We start from the raw sequence: 23,273 nt of genomic DNA, 5'->3' as shown, positions 1-23,273 counted from the left end.
GTGTTAACTCCACTAGGTTTGGAGACAACCTCATTTACCACGGCTGAACCCAGCACAGGGCAGTTTAAAGCCCCTTGCGAGGGCAGAGGATGAATTAAAACTTATGTAATCCATACAGCTTTGCCCATAACACTAAGAATGCAATACCACCATCTCCAAAACACTCTGCCCATGGAAATGGCCTCAGAAAAACAGTGTCCTACTGCCATGATTTCTGCCTTGCATTTGTTTATTTTTAGCTAGGATTAAGCTGAATTCTTCTGCATCCCAATAAATGCTAAAGTAAAACAACTCAAACTTCTGCTAGAAGAGACATGGACAAACAGGTCACGCAACATATGATACAGATGCCTCACTGTTATCTTCCGTGACTGCTCACAAATCCAAACATTGTGGGTACGCCACAGCAGCACAGACCCCAACCAGAAAACCAGACTGCTAGGCTCTGAGGACTTCCAATTAAATCTATAGTATAAACAACAGTATTTATCTAGAGTATTAACAATAGCACAACGGATGTCTGTCACTGTATGTGGCTCACAGGAGAATATCCGCGGACTGGAGCACGAGAATTTGGAAAATTAAACATTCCCAGCCCGACCCTTTTCTTGGGGTCTGCAACTCTTGAGTTTTCTGCATCTTGTGTTTGTTCAAGAAAGATCCCTCCACAAATGCAGCTAGAGCCAGGTGATGTTGCCTGCACAGAACAGGTCAGGGCTGAGCTCTCATCTCTACCTCAGAGGGTGCAATATGAAAAATCTCCTCTCTTACCCACAAACCACATTTTTATGAAACTTACAGAAACATGGTATTTCTGACTTGTAAATCAATTACTTTAAAGCTATGGAGGACTAAGGCAGGTAAGGAAAAAAATAACAAACTGATTAAAAATAAACTAGACAAAATCCCAACCAAATCAAATAAAAACAACCAGACAAAAACCCCTCCACTAATCCCCCCAAACAACCTCCTTCACAGCAGAGTGGGACAGACCCTATGGCAGCCTCCAAATGACAGAAGACAACAAACTTAAAACTATTGCTATAGTTTCCACGTGCAGGAAGAGGTTGCCATTCCTTCTCAATAGTAAAGAACAAAACCCAAACAAATTTACTAGAAAGCCATGAATAAAAATGACATGCACAATTTAGTTTTAATTGTATTTCATGTATTTCTGAGTAGAGCTCAAACATACATTTAGTCTAAATATTATGAACTATGTAGGATCTAGTCTTCTGCATCTCAACGTACAGCAGGTTCATTTGTGAAGGTCCCCATCTTTCCAGGAGCCAGGAGCCTGGCCACAGTCACTGCATCCCTGTCCTTACAAGGGTTAGACAAACAGATCAGTGCGCCCTGGCAAAAGGAAATGCATTTGGAGTTCACAGAGGGGCTATCACTTGGCTATTTCTGTAGTGCCTGCATCTAAAAAAAGATCCAGTTCACACAAGTAGCTATTTTACCTTACTGTCCCACAAGATCTAAATGCATTTTTTCCGATTAGACTTTCCCACCATAAAATACACAACAAAATGTGACACATATTTTAAAATATTCCTATGAAAGGATTTTGATTATATATAGAAACATGAGTATATATGGAAACATACAAAACTCCGTGTTTATATATAGATGTCTCCTCACTGTATAACTAATATTAGTTCATGGAACTGAAGTCACACACAACAACAACAACAGCAAAAATTAAAGTTCCAGGGAGCTTTGCCATAAAGTACACAAAGCAGAAAAAAACCTCTTGGATTTATGATAATCTCTGCATGAAATGCTGAATGGTAAATTCCCTTGAGAACTTCTCTGACACAAGAAATACACAATAAAATAAACAAACGAGGAGACAAGTCCAAGAGGCTCTCACTGAAGAGACATCTAGCTCACTCTTTTCCCCGTTTTTTTCCTCCTGCATTCCAACAAAATCTGTCATGAACCACAAGAGAGGCACAAACAGGTCTTCCTGGGGTCCTCTTCTCTTCCATCTCCTGAGTAACAGAAAACCATCAGCTTCCCTAAGATAAAGCATATCAAATGACTACCACAAGTGTTGCCCTTCTAAGCGTGCTCCACACTGTAATGGTCCATCTGTATTAAAAAAACGTACTTTGGTAGTTACATGAAGGTGCCAAAGTTCTTCAAGACTTATTTACACAAGTCTGAAAGGTTTGACTTCTACTCTTTAATTATTCCTCCATGGTTTGGTGTCCCAAACACCATGTTTCTTGCATTTAACCAGAAGATGAATGTAAAATTGACTAATCCATTTCAGTGTTTAAGCTGAGGGAAATAAAACAAGCAGAAAATAGGAGAAATATTTTTTAAAAAGGTAGAATCTAAATACCTTTCCACGCCCCTAGGGAAGTTAGTAAAATGGATGAAGAACACCCCAACTTTCAAACCCATCTCATCCCATCTGCTTGAGCCCAAGCCCTTTGCCTGAATGCCTTCCTTGATGAGTACAAAATCCTGGCTTTCATGAGAAGGAGAGTTTTCAGTAATAAAGGCCACACACTTTTGTAGTAGTTCCACAACAATTACCATCAATAAAAAGAACACTTGCATGACCTGAACAATTAGCAGATCAAGGTTTTTTTCTAAATTAAACTAATGTAAAGCACTATTCATAGAACTTAGTGGAGGGACTCAGGCAATAGCTGTGTGTAATAGGAGTGGCAGATGGCTTTACAGAAATTACAATATTTTTTTCAATCTTTAAAGGCTGGTGGCATCTCACCTGCTTATTTCCATGACAACTGGATTCCCTTCTTAGCAAAAAGCTCCTGATGCTAAGTTGTCTCTCTCTTCCCCTGTTACTGCTGCTGCATCAAATAACTGCAAAAGCCAGTGGGACCGAGGATGAATAAACTCAATTGTGCAACTGAAACAGTAACATGTCAGGGTTTTCTTACCAAAACTTTACAGATCTCTGTCCCATCTCACAGCATTATCACTTCTTGATGGCTGGAAATTATTATTTATATACTAGGTTCAGCAATTCAGAGCACAAGGCAAGGGTACCACTCTCTAACCTAGAGCAAGACTAGACCAGTGTGGTGACCACAGAACAAGAATAGTTCTAGATCCTGGGGCCAAGAACTGCACATCTACCCAGCTTCACAGGAACATCAAGTTCTTTTAAGATCACAAGTGATCAGGAGCTCAAATCTATTATTCATTAAGATGATGACATGTCTGGCAGAACAACAGCTCTTGGCAGGACAGTAAAATATTTAGGCAGTGTAACAGCTCAAAGAAAATGACTTGCCAAATTGACTGCAACAATGGTCTTCAACCTTTTTCAATTTATGGACTGCTAAAAATGCTCAGTGGGAATGCAGAACCCTGTAATATTGAGCTCTCTACTGACAAAAGGCTTATTGTTTTTAAGATACCTTTTATCGAGACATCTGAAATAGTCCTTGGACGCAAGCTAAAAAAAAAAAAAATTCACCACACCGCATAATTTTCTAGAAAATATTAAGTAATCTTCCTTACAGTATACAATATTGTACGGTCCCTGCACAATAAAGATATTCTTCCTACTGGCTTTAGCTTGAGGTTACACGATGAACATGGAGACCAATCACCACATGGAGTGGTCAAATGATGGAACCCAACAGCAGAAGAGCTGCAGGCCAGAGAGAGCACGGAGTGCTGGTCACCAGAGAGCCCTGGGCAGAAAAGGGAGGGCAAACACAACCCTGAGAGGGACACTGAGTGCTGGATCCCACACGGGTGTATTTCCAAAGAAAGTTGAAGCTGAAATTAGGGACTGGAGACAGTGGTTTTGCTTAAGGCAGCATTTAGAGAATTACCAACAGAAACAAAATATCAGAGGGGAAGAGAAGGAAAGGGAGGAACTCTGAGAACTGCAAATTAGATTCATGTTATTTCCACTGTGGGAGCATTTGAATCAGTGCTCAAACCACCATTTCTGCCCCAGCTCATTAGAGTACCTAGTAATTTGCCTGCTCCTGTACAGTAATCCACATGGGAGCCATGGCAATGCAAGAAGGAGAGAGACCAGCATTCCCCAGCCTAACCAGGGGAAAGGGAGCAGTCGGTGGAAGGAGCAGGAAGACGATGGCAGGGAGAGTGTGATTGTTTCAAGCATTAATGTGTTCCATCACATGTACCATTCCAGTAGATATAAATATCAGCAAGTTGGCCTGGTGGCGTGGCCATTGCGAAATGGTTGCTTCCTGCCAGAATCACAAGAGATGAGATCTGAGGGAAGGCTTTGCAGCTAATGCTAGGAAACGTTTTATGAGGAAGAGGAGCAGTGTAAAAGAGCTTGTGGGCAGAGAACACAGCTGAGGCTGATGATGCTCTAGATGTGCAGGGGCAAGACATTTAAAATGGTACAAGGAGAAATGGGAAGCTCTTGGCCACCCTGCATTCACCTGCAATGACAAGCCCTTGGTTCCTACCCCCCCATCATGGGCCTTACATTCCTCACTGCATTCAAGGCAACATCACATTCTACCCTTACACCTCCCACTTTAAAATCTTGCCATGAAACACCCTTTCAAAAGCCCAGACTGAAAACAGTTCCTTCTTCCCTTGCAATGTGTCTGAGCCAACCTCTGATGGCAAAGCAGAGAACATGAGGTTGAAATCTTTAATCTAGAACAACCACTGATCTGCAAGCAAATACTATAGCAATATCTCCATCGAATATAGGAGAAGATGTGTTTTTCCAAACACCAGGGCTAGTAAAACTTGATTAGCAAGAGGTCTGAGAGAAGACTGTGGTGCTCCTGAAAACAGTTTCAAAAATGGCAAGGAAAAACATAGTAAGAAAGTAGCTTGAGAGAGATTTCACTGATCTGACCAGAGAAAAAGATGTCTTAGAGAAGCCTGCTGTTCTCAAAGGAGACAGGGAATATCTTCAACGTTTAAGGGATTATGAAATGGCAACTGGAATGCAAATGTGCAAAACTAAGGTAGAAAGAAGAGCATGAATACAAGTGAAATGATCAGAAGTGCTAACAGTGGTATGTGAGTTACTCTGGAGGATGAGCATACAAAGTACCAAAATGGAAGTTAAGAACAAGCTAAGACAAGAAGGTACAACTGCTGTAGCAGTTACTTGCTCAAGGAAATAAGATACATCAAAACAAGAGGGGGTTTGTAGACAGAAATCTCCCTGGTCATATGAGTGAGCTGCCCATGGGGTTATGCCAAGCTATTCATGAGAAAGTCTCCTGGACCATGTGAACAGTGAAAGCAGCCCTTTTTCCATCCATTTCTCCCAGAGTATTTAAAGATTTGAATTTTCCCATCTCATTTTTGGTTCATCTCTCTCCTCCTATAAATAGAGAAGCAGCAGTGCATCCATCTCTTCTTCATCTTTTTTGGTGGTCTAGCATTGCACAGACGCTGGAATGTTTTTTCTAGTAAATGATAAGCGATGGGAAACAAGTCGAAGACAAAGGACAGAAGACCTTGAGCTCAGACAAGCAGGAGAGATGGGAGCCTTCTCCTCTTTCCCAAGAGGCAGGTATCTTTTCTCTGGACCAAAAGGTTTTGTTTTGGAAACAAACGTATCTATTTCTGTCACTTCCTTTAGACATTTAGTCTTCATGGGGCTGATAGTAAGACTGACTACAGTGTCTGAGAATGACAATCTGGCCCCCAAAAGAAAGCATTTCTAATCCAATATGAAACCCAAAGGAAACACCCCTGCTGCTAGGCACACGTCTCAGTGGACTAACGCTGTGATCTGTGCTGTGCTCCCAGAGCCTTTACTTTAATCCCAAGTCCAATAATCGAGTTGGCGCTTCGTAAGGAGAGCTAAAGCCCCTGGGGTTTCTGCCGAGCCGTCGGACAGTGGAGAGGCTGAGCTGGACATCAGCAGGTGGTCAGCTGCCATGGGAAAACAAGCATGGTGTGGGCAGCCAGACAGCTGAGTGAGGAGCTACAGGAACGCGTGTAGCTCTATCCTGACCTCCTATCCTGATAGGAGGTCAAACACACCACTGGATGTTCCCAAGAAAAACAAAAACATGAACAGAAGAGGAAGGGCAAGGCACGGTGAAGGAAGAAAATGCCAAGATCAGGCAGTTTGAGCTTGGAAGTTGCTTCCTAAATCAATGAGCCCTCTTGGAGAGGCTTTAGCACCACACAAAGGCAGCGCAGATATCCCAAGCTACAGCCCTGCTGTGCCACAACAGCAATGAACAGGATGAGCCATCCACGCTAACACAGCAATGTCTCTGATGGATGGGGAAGGAACTGGGCAGAGAGGCAGTGGGGAAAGCTAATGAGTTCCAGAAGATCACAGCCTTCCATCCCTGCTTAAAAATAGCAGCTGTGGTCAGGGGTTTGAGACAGAGTCCAACCACAGCATTTGGATGCAGATTTTGAAACCACAAGAGGTCAGAGTTAATTGACAGTTGGTCATTCAGAGGTCCTGGGACAACTTAAGAATCGACGACGTGCTTTAAAGTCTTGTTGAAGTTACACTCTGCCCTTCCATCCAGAAGATATGACAATACCCCTGAAAACAGCAGTCCCAATCGACACCCTTCCTTAGGCTTACCTGCTCAAGACTTTGGGGAAACAAGCAAATTTCCCACTAGCAGCAGAGTCCTGCAGAATATGATTGCAAGAGAGAAAAGCTTTCAAAGTAGGCAGCAGTGGGCAGGTTCTTTGGAGCTGGCAAGGCCACTGACTCTGGGATAGCCTAATCCACTAACAGGTAAATCCCCTCCACAAAACATTCCTTCCTGCCTGAAACACTTATTTGGCAGCCAAAGCCCCCTGCTTTAGAGTAAGAGCTGGGAAGGAATGTGACCTGTGGCTCCTGATGGGAGAAGGTCCCAGCACATGGAGTACCAGACTGAAAGCAGCCCAAGCCTCAGTACAGGGGGCTCTGCAGTGAACTGCCCCTGCTCCAATCCAATGCAGGATCATTGCTGGGCAGGCAGGACATTTGGTGCTTGCTGTGCTCTTTAGATATATGGACCAGATGACCTTTAAACGTCCCAAGCCAAACTATTCTGTGATACGGGACTATCTCTCAGAAGAGTTGGATCTGCAGGAAGAAGGGATTGTGTATGGGGGTTTTGACACCATCCCAAGTATAAGGGTTTAGCCTGCTAATTCTGAGGAGAACAACACAGAAGGGAACTCAATAGCCTAAAATGAAAGGCAAGAGAGTTCTGCTTTGGACCATGCTTCAACATATTCCTGGACATTGCTCATATATGGAATCATAGCTCATTCTAGGATTTTCACGCAAAGAGGGAGAGGGAATTACAAACGTGTCTCTGATAGCTGGCCAGCCCCGGGATCCTCCCAGCTCATTAATCCCTCTGTTCAGCTTTGGCTCTATGAAGTGGAAGTCCTGTGTAATAGTACTAGGTTAGCAAATCAAACAAATCAAACTTCACTGCCTGAGACTACAGAGGAATAGGCACAGATACTCCCTCCTCCATATTAGAGTAGCCAAAATTTGGCACATACACTAAACCAAGACAAACCAGAAAATGTTAGAAAATCTCACCTGTGAAAGTAATTTTTATCAGACAGCTTACCCCAAAATTATGCAGTAAGATGCTTTTTATGTTTGTTGGTTTTTTTTTATTTTCCAACATTTCTCTTTGCAGCTCTCTGGGCAGAGAAGGTTTGAATGCAGGGATATGATACACTGCACTGTAGCCACACTGATGTCCTTGAATGGAGATGTTTCACTCCCTGCCCAGGTACAGGTTCTCAGGGGTAAAGGGACTGTACATGTGGCACATCCCCTGCAGGACTGCTCATTCATTATCCCAACATGTACCAGTATGGGCATGAACTCAGAGGCAGGAGTGTACAGACACCTCTTGCAAGAAGAGTTGGTCAGTCATGGTGGTTTACTTTACACAGAGTGATGGAACAGCCCCTTACCAATGCAAATGTGTGGTAAGAGAAGTCACTGGACCTGATGTGGCTTCTCAAGTGTGCAGAGATAAGCTCTCTTATCAAGCCTAAGTCAGTATAAAATTCAACTGTTTTCCTAAAAGAACTTGCACTCACTCAGTCTCACATTTGACACAAAACATTTTTCCCCACCTCAACAAATGACATTTCTCAAAATGTTAGGAAAAAATAAAAACAGAAGAAGTTTTGGGTTCTGCACCATGTGGGAAAAAAAGATCACCATTTTGGCTCACCACTAGAATTGGTATGGAAAAGTACTGGGGTGGCCATGGGGACTGACACAACACAAAGGAAGAAATTTGATATTTAAATCATAAAAATATGAGGAGGACTCAAGGGTAGAAATACACATACAAATACAGCCAACCATATTTCATATTGATGACTTTTCTTTACATATACCAGAACAGAATGCTATCTTTTTATTACTGTTCCTTCAAAGAAGGACATGTAGTAAGCTTGCAATTAACCATTACCAAGAATTTTCTGTATTATATTAGGATCTGGGAGCACCAGACATGTATCAGGTGGTTATCAATTGCTCTGTTGCATGCAGTAAGCCTGTTCTCTAACAAGCTGAAAGATCAACTAGGGCATGTTAAGGACTCTCTGGCTTATGAGTACCTGCAGCTGCCAGAAGTAATTTAGAGCAAGACCTTCTGAGAGAAAACTTACACTATTGAGACAGAGCCCCTTGGAAATACAGTTCAAACCACCACCACTGACTCTGGCTCAGTTTTTCTGGTAAATTTTCAGGGAGAAACAATCTCCAGTTGGGGCTGTAAGAACACTCAAGAGCTGATGAGAAATCTGTCATGGCTCACTTGCCTGTAACAGGATTGTAGTTACAGCCCCTGATTTTTTCCTCCATGTTTCTAGGAATTTGAGCTGCATATGAATTTCCTCTCCTTATAATCCCCCACTGGAAATGCTCAGAACTGCTTGTCACAAGCCTATCACATGGGGAGGAAAAAACCAAGGCACAGACAAGGCACAAACTCCACCTCCCAGCAACAAATGTGAACTGAAGAGGGGTGAGAGGGCCCTACTTGAGGGCTTGTGGATGGTAAAAAACATATCTACAGTGGTAAAAACAGTCACATTGGATTAAAGAACAGAGACAGAAATTAAACAAAAGAAAGAGTTATCAAATGGACAAAATCAGGAGCTCTCTTTGCTAGCTCCACTTCTCTAAAAATAACACACCCCCAGGTAAACAGAGATTGCAAAGGAAAGCCTCCAGTCTGTGAGAGCAACAGCACAGTAGGTCAAACAATACTAATGTTCACACTTTCCCTTTAGTAGAGTTAGAGAGTAACAGATTTTAAGCAAGAGTATGTGTGCATAGAAGTTTGCTTTCCAAATCAGATATCTCTTCCTATCCCCTCATAACTTCTCATCAGAAGTTTTCTGTTTCTACTGTGAAGGGCTCTAGAGCAATTATGCTCAGTTACTGAAAGCCTCTTTACTCTAATCCTCTTCTAAGTTTCAGAAAGCAACAGCATCAACTGATACCTGTGAGCTTAGTTTCCTCCATGGGAAACAATTACAGAGCTCATGGCAGAAAAACACACTCAGGACACAGCCATCTACATCAGCTCCCCTGTTCACCTTACCAGTGCTAAATACCAGGTTTCTAACTAAACCAAAACAAAATTTCAAAGCAAAAATTCACAATTTTGGCCTTTTAAAGAAGTAAGCTTTGAGCAAGAAACTAAAAGAAAATGTCAACTTACAACTGACTTGGTTTGTCCTCTTTTAAAAAAATATTTTAAGCTATTTTAAAAATGAAGTTATTTGCCATGAGGCTGGTGGGAAAAGGGTGCTGAAGAGGGGCCACTGTGCTGTTTGTTACTTTTGGCATGGTTGATGAAACCAGGCCCTAACATGCATAATTATGGGGTACACTGAACTCTTCCCTGACCAATTTTCACCAACCATGAAGCTAAAGGCAAACCTAAGGAGAAGTATAAACAATTGATTTTAAGCAATGAAATTAAGAGAAGGGAGCAGAAGTTATAAGCATATTAAAAGTTCTTTTGCGAGTTATTAGACCTCCTGAATGACTGCAGTTTTCCCTTTAATGCAGAGAGTGCTGCAGGTATTCAAGTCCAGCTGTTTAACCCCTGCAATGCATAGTGACCTTTTAAGTTTCCATTGCTGTTGCAGTTTTCCAGCAGTTTGAGTTCATTTGGGCTAATTACCTCAACATGGAGCTGCAAATGGAAAATGCTGCCGGTAAGTTGTTCCATTCACAGCCATTTAGTCTTGCACTGCTGTCGTCAAGGTGCACTGCTTTTTTCTCCCCCTCCACCTCCGTAGGCATTGAGCCTTCAGAGCTGATGGCTGTTCTGCTCCCAGCGGTCACACAGCCTTCAGGAAGAAGTCAGTGACCTTCCAGCCAGAGGACCCCACCCCATCCACATCTGCATGTGCACCCTTCCCGTTTGCAGCTCGCCCCGTGCTGATACTCAGGTCAGGGAGGTTGAAACCCACACTCCCTGACCCACCAGGGAATCTACACTCCTTGAATCTCACTGTGAACCTCACTGTCTCTCCAGAGCCAAGAGATCACTGGGTTTCTATCATAAACCTTAAGCTGACATTTTCCTGACCCTCTCTTGCAAAATACACTAATTTATAAAACATCCCATCAACAAGAAAATTGGTAGGTTTGAATCAGTAACAAGAGAAGAAAAACCCCTTTCCCATGCAGATCCCAAGTTAACTTGAAAGCTGGTTTTCAAAAAATAGTCTGTCTACTCAAATATCTACTTGTGGGTTTGGACCTAACTTTGTGAGATTTGTCATTAAAACACAGAATCATCAATGCTTTAAACTATAATTTCGAAGCTGATTTATAACTAAGATGGAATACAAAAATATTCAGCATGGCTTATATATCTTCAACTGCTCAATATCAAGGTTTCACTAAAATGTGTTAACAATATTACAGGCATCCTTGTCAGAGCAGTAATTTTTAAGTAATCTCAAGCATCAAAAGAATAGCTAGAAAATTCCTTTTATTTTTCTGGAGGCTGATACTTTTTCTCTTTCTCCTGAAGAAAATGAATCAAAGCATAAGCAGACTTCTGACAACAGAAAGGGCCCTGCACTCCCATCCAAAGAGCTCCTACCTAATGTTTTGTCCCATCTGCTTGGGGAGTAGAGGATTTCACCGAACTGCTTCCTTCAGAACAGAACTCTGCATACACAAGGTGCAAAACTCCTCCCTTCAAAGAATCCACTATCAGGGACCTTAGGACAACTGAAAAGGAAAAGCAGAGCTATTGCCTTCAGCTGGTCCTGTAGAGGTCTGTAAAAACAAACATTCAACTACCTCACAGGATCCAGGAGAAAGTCTTTATGAGCTCTGAAAGGAACTTGTCCAAAGCCACCTCCAATTCTCCAGGAATGTCAGGCACATGAATATGTTTTTCAGTGACAACAAAATGTGCCAGTTCAGTGTGGGTCTGGGGGACAGAGGACAGGAATTAAGCAAGGGGGAAGCACTGCCTTCTTCAATACATCAAACATTGGAGAGGCAGGAGATGTGAGGTCCAGATAGCACCTGTCCAGGTACTTAACTCCATCCTCAGCATGGGAAAAACCATTTCAGTACTAAGAGCAATTGCATTTAATCAGGCAGGGACACAGCCTGAAATGCCTTGGTTCTGCTGCAGACCACAGAGCCAACTCTGCAGCCTCTTTACAGCACACAGAGCACCCAAATTAAGATGACAAGTTCCCTCAAAGGCTGCAAATGAAATGGTCATTTGCCAGCCCTTGTTAAGAGCCCTCTCTCAAAGTGATGAGGGCATTTAACACACTGCTTAGCACACCAGGACCAACAGAACTATTTAAATGGCAGTCTCTATACCAACACTTTATATGTCCCCAGCCAGGAGTCTGGAGGGCTTGCCTGAAAAGCTGTATAATTCTTGCTAGAACAGATCTGTGAGATATAAAGGTAATATCTTGACATGTGGTTTCAGAGCCTCACATACAAAGACAATAAATGAAAAGACAGAAAGCTTACATGTGGGCAAATGAAAAAATCTGCATCAATCAGGCACCTTGTCTGGGAAGGACCATCTTAACCTCCCTATGTATATTTATATTTGAGGTGAAAAGTGAAGAGAAGTTCTTTAGGTGGTTGATATTCTCAAAAGAGAAACTGCATTTGCCACTCATGATTGCAAAGCAATTTTTATTTCCCATGTTGCAGATGATCTCAGCCTGCATTCTTCTTTATTTAGCATCATCTATATTTGTCCCAGCAGCACCAAGTGGAAACTTTCTCCCCTGGGTTATTATACCCCTCAAATTCTTAGAAACAGCCCTCAGGTGCCCACTCAGCATGGACCTGCAAAGTGAATCAAAGGAATGTGTGGGCTGTGCTCAGGCTCAGCTTCAGAGGCAATGTCAGTCTGTACCAGCAGCACTGCATGGCCATGTGCAGGACATTTAAAGCCATAATCCTGCATTTTTGCCAGTCTATGCCAAGCACATGTATGGATTTCCCTGAGGACTTCTGTGCTTTTGCTACATTCACACCAGAATCCAGGCAGAAAAGTTACATCTTTGCTACACAAGCATTTTACTTAAATCATCTACACAAAAGGATGTTACTGTAACTCCAGGTACTTAGACCTTTCAGCCCCATTCATAAACTCTTCAGCTTCTGATCACTTTTTGGTTTAGTTCAGGTTGGCTGTCAGACTTATACGTGGGGTATCCTGTGGCCAACAAGCAGCACTGAGTCTAATGGGTGCACAAGTGTAGCTTATTCCCACTAAAATCCAAGTGTGTATGTAATACAGTGTACAGTGGCTGAATGGAAAGCACCTGGACATACCCTTTACCATCTGTATTCCTACAGTCACTCCAGTTCATGTGCTTCTTTAACTACTTCCCTACAGATGGCACTGTACCACTATCCAAAATACCCCTTCAGGAAAAAAACAAGCTCAAAACAACTTAGATTACTGCTGAGTCACCAAAGAGGAGCTGAGTGTCCTCCAAGGTTCCTGCTTTCTCATCCAAAATGTCTTTTGAGGAGGATCAGCAGCATTAAACATTGCAAGATCACAAGGCTTTGTACATCCAACCTTCTCTGCTGTAGACCAGGATGGGATCTAGTAGGAAAACGGGTCCTAATGTATAGAAATCGTTGCTCCAGATTTCCCTGAAGCCTTTGGTCCCTACCACTGTTAAGGATAGGATGGTGGGTTGAACAGACCTTGGTTATGACCTTGTCTGGCAATTCCTATGGGAGGCAACTGAGAAACCTCACAAGAAGCCAGTCTGTGTCCAAAGATTTACAGTCAGGGCTGCAATGTCAGTAATTGGATGAATGCAATAAAATCTGCAGAACCCTTTTTCTCAGTCGTGTGGTATTTCTATTACTTTCTCTGCAATTGTTTTACATCCAATAAAAACATACTGACTAGAAAATACAGCAGTAGATGTTACCCCTTGCTCTTAGTAAGAAGAATAACTCATTGGTTCAGCACTTCCCAAGGCATGCATGAAGGGAAAAAAGCACTTGGCTAAACAGGCTTATGATTATTACTGGCAAATTGAAACTATGGCATATTTCACCAGCTGCTTCTTAATTTTATTGCCTCTGAGCTGCACAGATTTATGTGATAAGTATTTCATCACAGTCTACCCTAATTACTGGAATTCTTTTCTTTTTGATTCTCATTAGTGAAGGGTGAAACTCTGCCCTTAGATGCACATACAGAATTCCTGCAACTTTCCAAAGAGAATAATTATGGCCAAGACCTTTAAATGTTAAGTTTGAGACCCTGAAAAGAACTTTAAATTCAGAAAATACTAGAGGGACCCTTAGAGATATCCCCACTTTGTTGAATATCAGGGCATCACTCCTGCTCATAGTATTTTTATTCATATCTACATCAAAAATATAAGTTTCTTGAATGGTGTCTGTCTAGGCTGTGTTCCAGCCTGTGCTATTATGAAGTGAAAATAAGATTATAATCCACTGAAACTACAAAAGGAAAATTATGATAAAAATGAGAAGAGTATGTGATCAGGATTAACAGAATGCCTACAAATTGCAATCAGAACATCAGTTTCAATCATTAGAAAAGAATTCTATCAGCATTGTGTCTGCAACATCAGCACTGGTAAACTTGTGATGCTGTACTGAGTAAAATGAGGGGGGAATGCTCATTCTACCTTCACTGTTCCAAGATTACTCTTGATAAAGAATAATCCTGCTAAGTTTCAAAAAGTCTAAAAGCATGGTATAAAGTTAGATTTACACCCATAAATCTGGTAGTAGCATCACAGCCTACCACTTCTTTTAAGAGGCTTTAGTAACACTGGTGAGGAGCCAAGTAACAACTGCACTTAATAAAGCAATACCACACTTACATTATAAAATACAAAAATCTATTCCAATCAAATTCTCAAAAGGCATTGTAATTGAATGCTTCACAGCAGCTGGCTACCCTGCATAGTTCTGTCTCATCACTTCCAGCTTGCCCAAATTTCATCCCAGTTCTTAAGGAGTAATTAGACATGACAGGCTATTCACCTAGGCAGGATCTTGAGCCTCAACTAAAAATGTGAGTTTGTTCCCAACTAGGAGCTTATGAGCAGGTAGTAAAGGAGGAGGAAGTGAGAGTATTTCCCAGCTCCTTCTTGGTATGAGTGATAGGAGCTTATCCTCTTCTTTCAGTTAGTTATCCACTGCTTGTGATCAGCTCTTTCTTTCACAATACAGCTAAATTCACTGTTGGTCAACAGCTGCTTTTCCATCAAAATCATAATGCCTGAACCAAATGCTCACCAGGGGATACTAAATGAGTCTTGTCTTCCTACGCATTTAATCACAAATGCCACAAATGAATAGGCAGTGAAGCACAGCTCTAATGAGGTTGTGTTTGTCTGGGAGGTTTAACAGGGTATGCAGCTCACCCCCTCAGTAAAAACAATTTTCTATTCCCCATTTTCTATGGTGATAACATTGGTCTAAACACTAATTTATTTACAACTTTTATCTTACCTTTTCACACAACAGCAGGACTGGATGAGTTGTTATGTGGCATTTGTTGTAGACAAATTGTTTTACAGCCCCTTTTATAAGCACCATCTTGCTGTGATCTTGTTCCCATGACTGATGGCCATGCTATTCCAGACCTGACTGCTGCACGGGTGAAAGAACCTTCTCCACACCTCCAGCAGAAATACATCCATAGCCACCTTAGACCAACTCATTCTTGCTCTAATATTATTCTTTACTTGGCTCTTCTCTTTCCTCAAGTTTAGCCTTCTTATTCATTCCAGAGGACAAATATATTGATTTTTGTCCTTTGTTTAGCTAGGCTAAACAAGGCAAGCTTTAAATTCCTTTACTTCTCCATACCCTCACTCACACTGGTAATCCAAAGGAGGCAGGCAGGATCACCAGCTACAGCTGTCTGAGAGTCATAGATGGATAATAGATTCTTGGAGTGATGGAGCTAGAAGCACTCTGGATTCCACCCCTAGATGTGAAAGTTGCTTCTCAGAAACCATCAAATCCAAAACCTGTTATTTCAGCTTATATCAAAAAATCTGTGTAATTTTAGTGAAAAGTGCATTCTCATGGCGCTCAGTGGGTATAGGATTTCACACAATTAACAACTGAAGGCAAAGCTGCAGAAAGCTGTTTCTTGAATAAAGAAATCTCTGGGGAAGATACCAAGTTTGCAGACCAGTTTATTTAAAAGGTTCACTTTCCCTGTGTGCTTGTCAATGTCTGTGCACTGACTACAGTCTCAGTATGGGCCCCTCTACCCCCTGTTGGCACTGGGATTTGCTAAATAGCAGCACCACCCCAAGTTTAAGCCTAAACTCTCCTCAGAAACTGGGCTGTTTCCAAGATTTCTCTAAGTACCTACTGTGTTGAAAGACCAATTCCCTCTCACCAGAAGCCATACCTACCTTTCTAGTAACTTCAGAGTTCAACTCTCTCAGCTCCAATACATCACTGACTCAGATCCCACATTCATTTGTTTCTGACTCAACATTTTCCCTCAGGGTATTTAATCTTATAGGTCAACACTCACCATCACAAAGTCCTTCTGCATTTCTGTCACATTCTGGTTTTTACTGCACTTGATTAGATTAAAATTCTAAGCTCAGACAAACAGGAAACTGCACTATCACCTCCTCTTCATTAAGAAAACCAATAATTTCATCTTTACCTCTGATGCTTATATGGCTCTGTAACTAGTTAAAGCAACCTCTTTTATCCTGCTGCTGCTTACTACGAATAATTTGTTGCTTGTAACACCCAACTTCCCTTCACAGAAGCTCTGTGAAGCTGGCTTAGCACACGCTGTCCATCATGGCTCTAAACAGGGCAGTCTTTAGTTCCTTATCTGCCGGAGGTTTTACAGTGTTCAGAATCACACCCCAGTACACTCCATTCAGAATCAGTGTTCAGAATCACACCCCATTTATTTACCAGAGAGTAACATTTCTGTTAGTTCTGTGTGCCTTGTCCTTGCTGCCTCCTCCACCTCCCTTAGCATATTATAGCCATTTTCCCAACTGCCTCTGAGGTAACTTACACTGCAGTTTTCCCCTAGAGAAAGTATTTAAGGAAAATGAGCTAATGATGAAGAAACCATCACTTCCAGGAGCCTGGACCAGGGAACAGCATATGTGCATGAACCACTATCACCTGCTGCACCAACCCAGCTCTTTCCAGATGTCTAAGGGCGATGTGACCAGTACAAAAGAGCCACTGTGGCACACACTGACAGCCTGATTGCCTCCCACAGGGCTCCATCTTTGCTGAAGCCGTAAGAGTTTGCTTCTATCTTTCATCCCTCATCCTTTAACTGTGACAGCAAGGATTTATGCTTTAAAATTCAAAACTGAAGGACTGTGCAGTGAGTGACAGGCATCAATAGAGGCTATGTCATTTAATGAGACAGAAGTGCTGTGCATATCAGCTTTCCTGGCAAGTGGAGTGCCGATGGCCCTGTTGCTGCTCCTGTAGCAGGGCTGGGGGGGCAAGGGGAATGCACAACACTCAAAAATTAGAGGGATGTATTTTTTTAAATCCAATTTCTATTCCCTGACTCAGTTTACAGCCTACAGACAGTGATATTGGTATAACCAAGCTGACAGAAATATGCTACTAGGGCAGGTTTCTTGTCTCACTCTTGCCATCAAGACGTATCTTGACAACAGATGGTGCTAGGATCTGTTAAGTCCAAGCTTGAGACTTGCATCATGCAATAGCCTGAAAACAGCATTTTTATTTCCCAAAAAGGTCTAGACAGAGGGAGCTCACTGGGGCTATAACTCTGTTCTCTCCAATCCATTCTCATTGCTGTTATTTGCATGTTAATTACACCTGTCAGTCTCAAGGCCTGACCTCCTCTGCCAAAAGGTGACAGCCCCATTACAGGATATACTTGTATGGACATCCAAAATAAATCCCGTTATAACTTTCACCACACCTCTCTGCAGCCCATAAAAAGAAATCCAAACCAAGCCATTGCATACGTTGGAATGTAAAGTGCCAGGAATTTTAAAGGGAGGCTGAGGAACATAATGAACATATTTCAGCAAGGCAGCACTTTCTAAAGTAATTTTGACTAACCTCGTATCGTGCTTTTCCATTCCAGAGCACCTTAAAGATTCAAGCAGCTCATAAAGTCCAATAATGCATTTGGCATTGATCTCCTTACTCAAAACCACTCTTAAAGAATGCTTTCTGCTCCGTTAAAGCTGCATTAAGACCTTCATTTTAACAGTGGGGGCTCTACATCAGCTCTGAAAGAATTTTTCGTCACTGAGGTTTCTTTTCTTATGCCTTTTTTAAATTAAGAACTTGTCATTACTAACCTTGGCCTTTTTATTTCTGTGTAAGAACTCTTAATATTGAGAGGAGGAATAAATTAATGGCACTACGTCTGCTAAAAGTACCTATAGGTGACTACATTCTAATTCCAGCTGCAATAGGTTTCTGAAAATAGATGCTTGCATCTCCTGAGTTTTCATTTAATATCCTTTTAATTCTGTCTAGAGAAAGACACTGGACAATAGTCTAGCAGTACTTCCAACTGACAGGTGGCTTTATGAGTAGTTTGTCTCCTTGGAAGCAAAAGGGTACCTTGGAATACAAAAGCAGTGATCTTCACTTCCTTCCATCCCCAGAGGGGAACGAGCTTCAAACAGAGATTATATAACATGTGATCAAAAAACCAGTGCCAAGCAGACCACAGTCAGGCATGGACAGTCCACAATATCTACCTTTACATGCTGCCTTTTATGGATGTAATTTGTTGAGCTGTCAGAAAAATAAGTGTTTTAGTAAAACTTAAGAACTTCAAATTCTGTCCCAGCAGGGCTGTCAAACCCTGCTTGTAGCCTGAGGATGTTACAATGACAAGTTCACACAACTTTGCAAGAATTTCCTAATTACAGGGTCCTGTTTTAAATCAACTTTAATCCGATTTTACTAGTTAATGTTTTCATTCAACTGATGGGATCCGTCATTTTCATAGATCTGGGGAATGTTCAAGATTTTCTGGGAAGCTTGGAAAATAAGATTTTTCTGGGAAATGGAAACAGAGTTTTCATCACTAAATTTCACCAGAGTTATCATTTCTGCAGCATTTCCAAAACATCTGAACAGGGATTTCAGTGAGAAATTAATCTGGTGCTGCAAGGCAGGCTTTCAGCAGTAAATGATCTTTATCAGGAGGGTTTTCTGTCTTGTCTTCAATCATGAAAAGTCTTTAATTTACAACTCCTTGTTTCATTAAAATTAAGAGATAAACATGGGCTCATTTTTGCCCAACAGCTGTATTGACTTACTGTACAGATAAAGGTTTGAAACAACTTAAGCACACACCACACACCCAATGCTTTCAGTAAAAAATTCCAGGGTGGAATCAGCCAGAATGGGGAAGAAGTACACACATTGCAAAAAAGATTTGGAAAAATATTACAATTCCAAACCCCATTTTTACCTGCTAACAGGCTATCCTTTCAGTAGTTAAATACAAGACTGACCACAGGAATGGGCACTTATTTGTGAATTTTGTTACATCAGTCTTACATGTCAAAATCCCACCATGTACTCGCCCTCCCTGAGTTTAATGAGCTGATTACTAAAGGCGTGTTAGAGTGCCTAAGGCAGCTGAGTTCCTAGAGCTGGAAGTCCCCTGCTCCTCAGCTGGGATGCAGTGACTGACCTCTACACATTCTTACCCCACGACAAAGCAGAGTGCTATGGGTCTGACAGCACACAGGAAAAGGAGTAGGAAAAGGACTTGAGCTTGCAGACATGTTGCTTTGGTCTCACCAGGAAAGAAAATTATTTAAGGGCACTTATACTCATGTCCCTGCCCAATTAATTTCTTTTTGTGGTCAAAACAATTTTGAATGGAGAAGCAGCAAGTAAAGAAAAAAAAAAAAAGAGCTCACGGGTTTGTTACAGGCAAGTCAGGAACAACAGATGAGAGAACAAAGATGCAGTCCTTACAGGCTCCTACACAGCAGCAGCATCTGGTCAATGCCCCATGAGGAGAAAAAGTTCTACTTACACATCTCCTGTGGAATAACAGCAGTAGTTTAGGCTTTGGTTCCAACACATTATTCCAATGCCCAACACTCCCAAATTTGCAAGCCAAGACCCCAAAGGAGATTGAACAGAATAAAAAATTTCAGAGTAGTAGTGTGGCTTTTTTGTTTGGGGTCTTCTAGGTATGATATCCCCAGCATGAAACATGGATGTCTACAGCCAGCAAAGCTAGCAGCTCACTGTACAAAATGTAAACATGCATTAACACAGCACAAATATTCTTCCAAAGCACACACACAGTAATCCCATGCTCTACAATCCACCCTTCCTCTAATCCACTGAGAACCAAAACATAGCAAGCAGGCACAACACAGTTTGGAACCACAGTTTCCATGTGTATCCTCCCTGCAAAGAGAAAGAACAGAAGAGATTGTCTGGAGGGGTGTCCTCAGAGATATAGGACAAATTTGGAAAAGTAGTAGTGCTCTTCAGGATCATTTAAAGTGCTTCAGGTCATGAAAAAACACATCAGTCCTTAAAATAAGGACTTGTTACACAGCATCTTGTTCCTCTTCATCTTCACAGTTTGAGCAGATCAAGATTTTAGCAGCTATCTTGTGAACTGTTACAGTTTAAGACTAATGCTTCATATTATTTTAAAGCTGGGATTTCAGAGCTGTATTCAGAGACTACAAAGCAGTGGGTCTGACTTCAGCAGTTCACAAGGCATCAGCACTATCATCAGGTAGAACTTCAGAAGAAGAAAAGTTCAGAAGGAAAAAGAGGTCTCTAACTTAGAATGAAAATTCCTATTAAGAACCCCAGGAACTGAAATGCCATTCTCCTTAAACTAAAGAAACACAGATAGTTCAAACAGAAAACTAAGTTCTCTGCCACACAGTATTTGCTTCCAGCCTGGGTGGCATTAAAAAAATCCAAACATCCTGGATCTTTAAAATTACTGGGAAACCTCTGGCTGTGGTTTCAGATTTAGAAGTGGGACAGCCAAGCTGAGCAACCACCCCTCTCTGTCCCAGTGTCCTGAACCAGATGGTTCAGTGATCACACAAAACACATCTGTTTAAGGAACGAGTTAATCACACCTTACTCCTCCTGATTTCTTGTTGTGTTATGAAATGGTGTTAGGTGTTTGGGTTTTTTAAACTTAAAATTTGTATCAAACTAGAAAGAAAGCAGACTTGAATTTACATGCAAAAGATGACAGCATTTGAGCTTATTTTAATAATTCATGTTTTAACCACATCAGATAAATAGCCTTTAAATGTTCAAATTTACCTGGACATGATTTACATTTAAAAACTGTTGCATCAAAGAGGAGATTTTGTCTGCAGGGAAGGAAGTGAACTTGTCTGAAGCATATGATAATCAGCTCTTGGAACTAGCAGATGCCATCATCTCAATCCTACTCTTTTATTCATGGATGGACTTCTCTTACTTTTTTACCTTGCTTTTTCAATTCCCAACTTGATTTCATTTGGTCATTAAAATTCAGAAATCATAACAGCCTCTCTCTATTCCTTTATATACTCTCCTATGATGTCATGGTCACCAGAAGTTGCTTTACTACTTCAAACAAGTTTCTGAATGTTCAGCCAGTGGCCTTTACAAATTCAGTTGATGACTTTAAAACTTCAGCAGAATTCACTGACTATTTAATGACTGTAGCTCTCATTAAGACAGCTACCATTATTTGAATAGGTTGGATCACAATCAAAAATCCTACTAAGTACAATATGAAAGATTTGAGTTTCAATTTTTTTTTTTTAATAATAGATATTTATGCAGCCTGCTCTGAATGCAATACAAATATTCTTTAATGAAAAAGTGCTTTATATAGAAAAATCCATCAGAACAATACCACAGGCAGCCAGCCAGCCACAGACTTGGCATATATCTTGGCAGAGGTCAGTGACCCCAACACTGCTTCGTGTTGGTAAAGCTCCTTAGTTTGATCCCTCTTCTCTAGAAAATCTGCCAGGTTTTTGCATAATTCCCCCTTCTCTCCCAAGTATGCTGCCCTCATTCTCAGTCCCTTGGTTATTTTTACGTCAACTTCTGGGAGAAACAATGGAGAAACCCCAGTGGGCAACAGCTCCCTGTGATCACTGCTCCAAAGTGCCCAGCAATTAGCAGTTGGCAAAAAAATGAGTTCTGGCACCAAATCCTTTGATTAATATAATCTTCTAAGGTACAAGGGATATAGTGAAGTTGTCAAGGGTCCTCCTCTAAGGCTTGCAACAGATGTCTCCTTGGAATTGAGAAATCCAAGTTCAAACACAACTTAGTTGTATGGAAAGGGTCACTTTTACACCTGACTATCAAAATTTTGACTGCAGTGCCCTAAAACTCACTTAACCAGCAGCTTCTCCACAGCACTATCACTGCACAGAGCAAGGCATGAGTTAGTTATATCACTGGAAAACTTATTCTTCTTTTTCAGCCACAAGAAAGTTCCTTGCTCCTCAAGGCCTGGGGAGTTTAAGCTATAGGAAAGTGGAAGATGGCAGTAATTCTTGCACTGAATTAATTTTTAACTTCACAAAGAAATGTTTAACCCTTCATGTAAACACATTTAGTGTATATGAAAGATCACATACAACATATGGGCATACACATACACATGGACACAAGTGCTGGGCACACACAGTGACTGATAAGATTCAGCATCCATCTGAACTGAGACAAGTTAAAGGTTATAAAAAACCCCAAAATCCTAACATGCCCCATTCAGTTCTGCTGCAGAAGGGATGAGGCACAGCTACACACAGGCTGATGTACAGACATCCAGAGCACACTTCAAGAAGAGAACAGAGGTAATGGGCAAAGGTGATGTGAAGAAGGTGGTAGCCATTTACAACACTGAAAACATTTGACGTAGAATGAAAGATGAGAAGATGGCATTCAACACTCTCGGTCTCTCTCCAGCAGCATTTGTAGGGAAAAGGGCAGACATTGACTTGTCTGACCTCTCAAAGAGGGCTGGGTTTCTCAGGGTGAAAAGGAAGGGCAGAAAAGGTTCTATTTGAGTCTCACCCACCTTGAAAGTGTGTTTAATACCTCTTCTGTTACCCTCGGCTCTCAACACTGAAATGAGGAGTCTTAGTGAGGCCAAAAGGTGGCAGAGCATTCCAGGAATATGATTGCAACAGGGCAATATCCAAACCTGAGATATGGTACTGAGAGATTTTCAGGTCCTTTTTGTCAAAAAGTGTAATTTTTTCCTGCATCATGAGTGATGGTCCCTACAAATCACAGAATTTAATTTTTACACAACCCTAGAGAAGCTCTGACTCAGAGAAGAATCCTTTCCCACTCCTAAAGGGCTGGGAAGCCCATGTACCCCTCTTCCCAGCAGCCAGGCAGCTTGCAGGAAACCAAGCTCTGGCTACAAAGACTGGAATGTGTAATTCCATGAGCTTTTTTAGAAATTAAGTGGGAGGTGGATATCAGCCATAGTTAAAATTCCCCAACAGATGAGCTCTACGGCATTAAAGTGACTGCATGTATGAACCCAGCTTTGAACCATAAAAAAATGATGAGTGGATGGTCCAGCAATTGGAATGAAGCATAGGAGTCGGGGGATCCCAACTTCCTTTCTACTCTGCTGCTGACTCATCATCACTGGGGTTGTTCAGCATGGAGAATTGAAGGCCTTCCAGTACTTAAAGTGGGCTAATACAAAAGGACAGGGAGACTTTCTACACAAGCAGATAAGGGATAGGATAAAGGGGAATGGTTTAAAACCAAA

General features: G+C 41.5%; 1 protein-coding gene across 1 annotated transcript in view; it reads right to left on the bottom strand.

The window, feature by feature from the left end:
- The window catches only part of CNNM2 (cyclin and CBS domain divalent metal cation transport mediator 2), a gene marked incomplete at its 5' end in the record, with an annotated part of 116,159 nt that overhangs the window by 39,287 nt on the left and 53,599 nt on the right, over nucleotides 1–23,273 (bottom strand). The gene's annotated exons all lie outside the window — the stretch shown is intronic.

The sequence above is a fragment of the Zosterops lateralis genome, assembly GCF_965231275.1.
Source record: "Zosterops lateralis genome assembly, chromosome: 8".
Taxonomy (NCBI): domain Eukaryota; kingdom Metazoa; phylum Chordata; class Aves; order Passeriformes; family Zosteropidae; genus Zosterops; species Zosterops lateralis.
The sequence above is the reverse complement of the archived record's forward strand: the minus strand, read 5'-3'. Positions and strand labels throughout refer to the sequence as shown.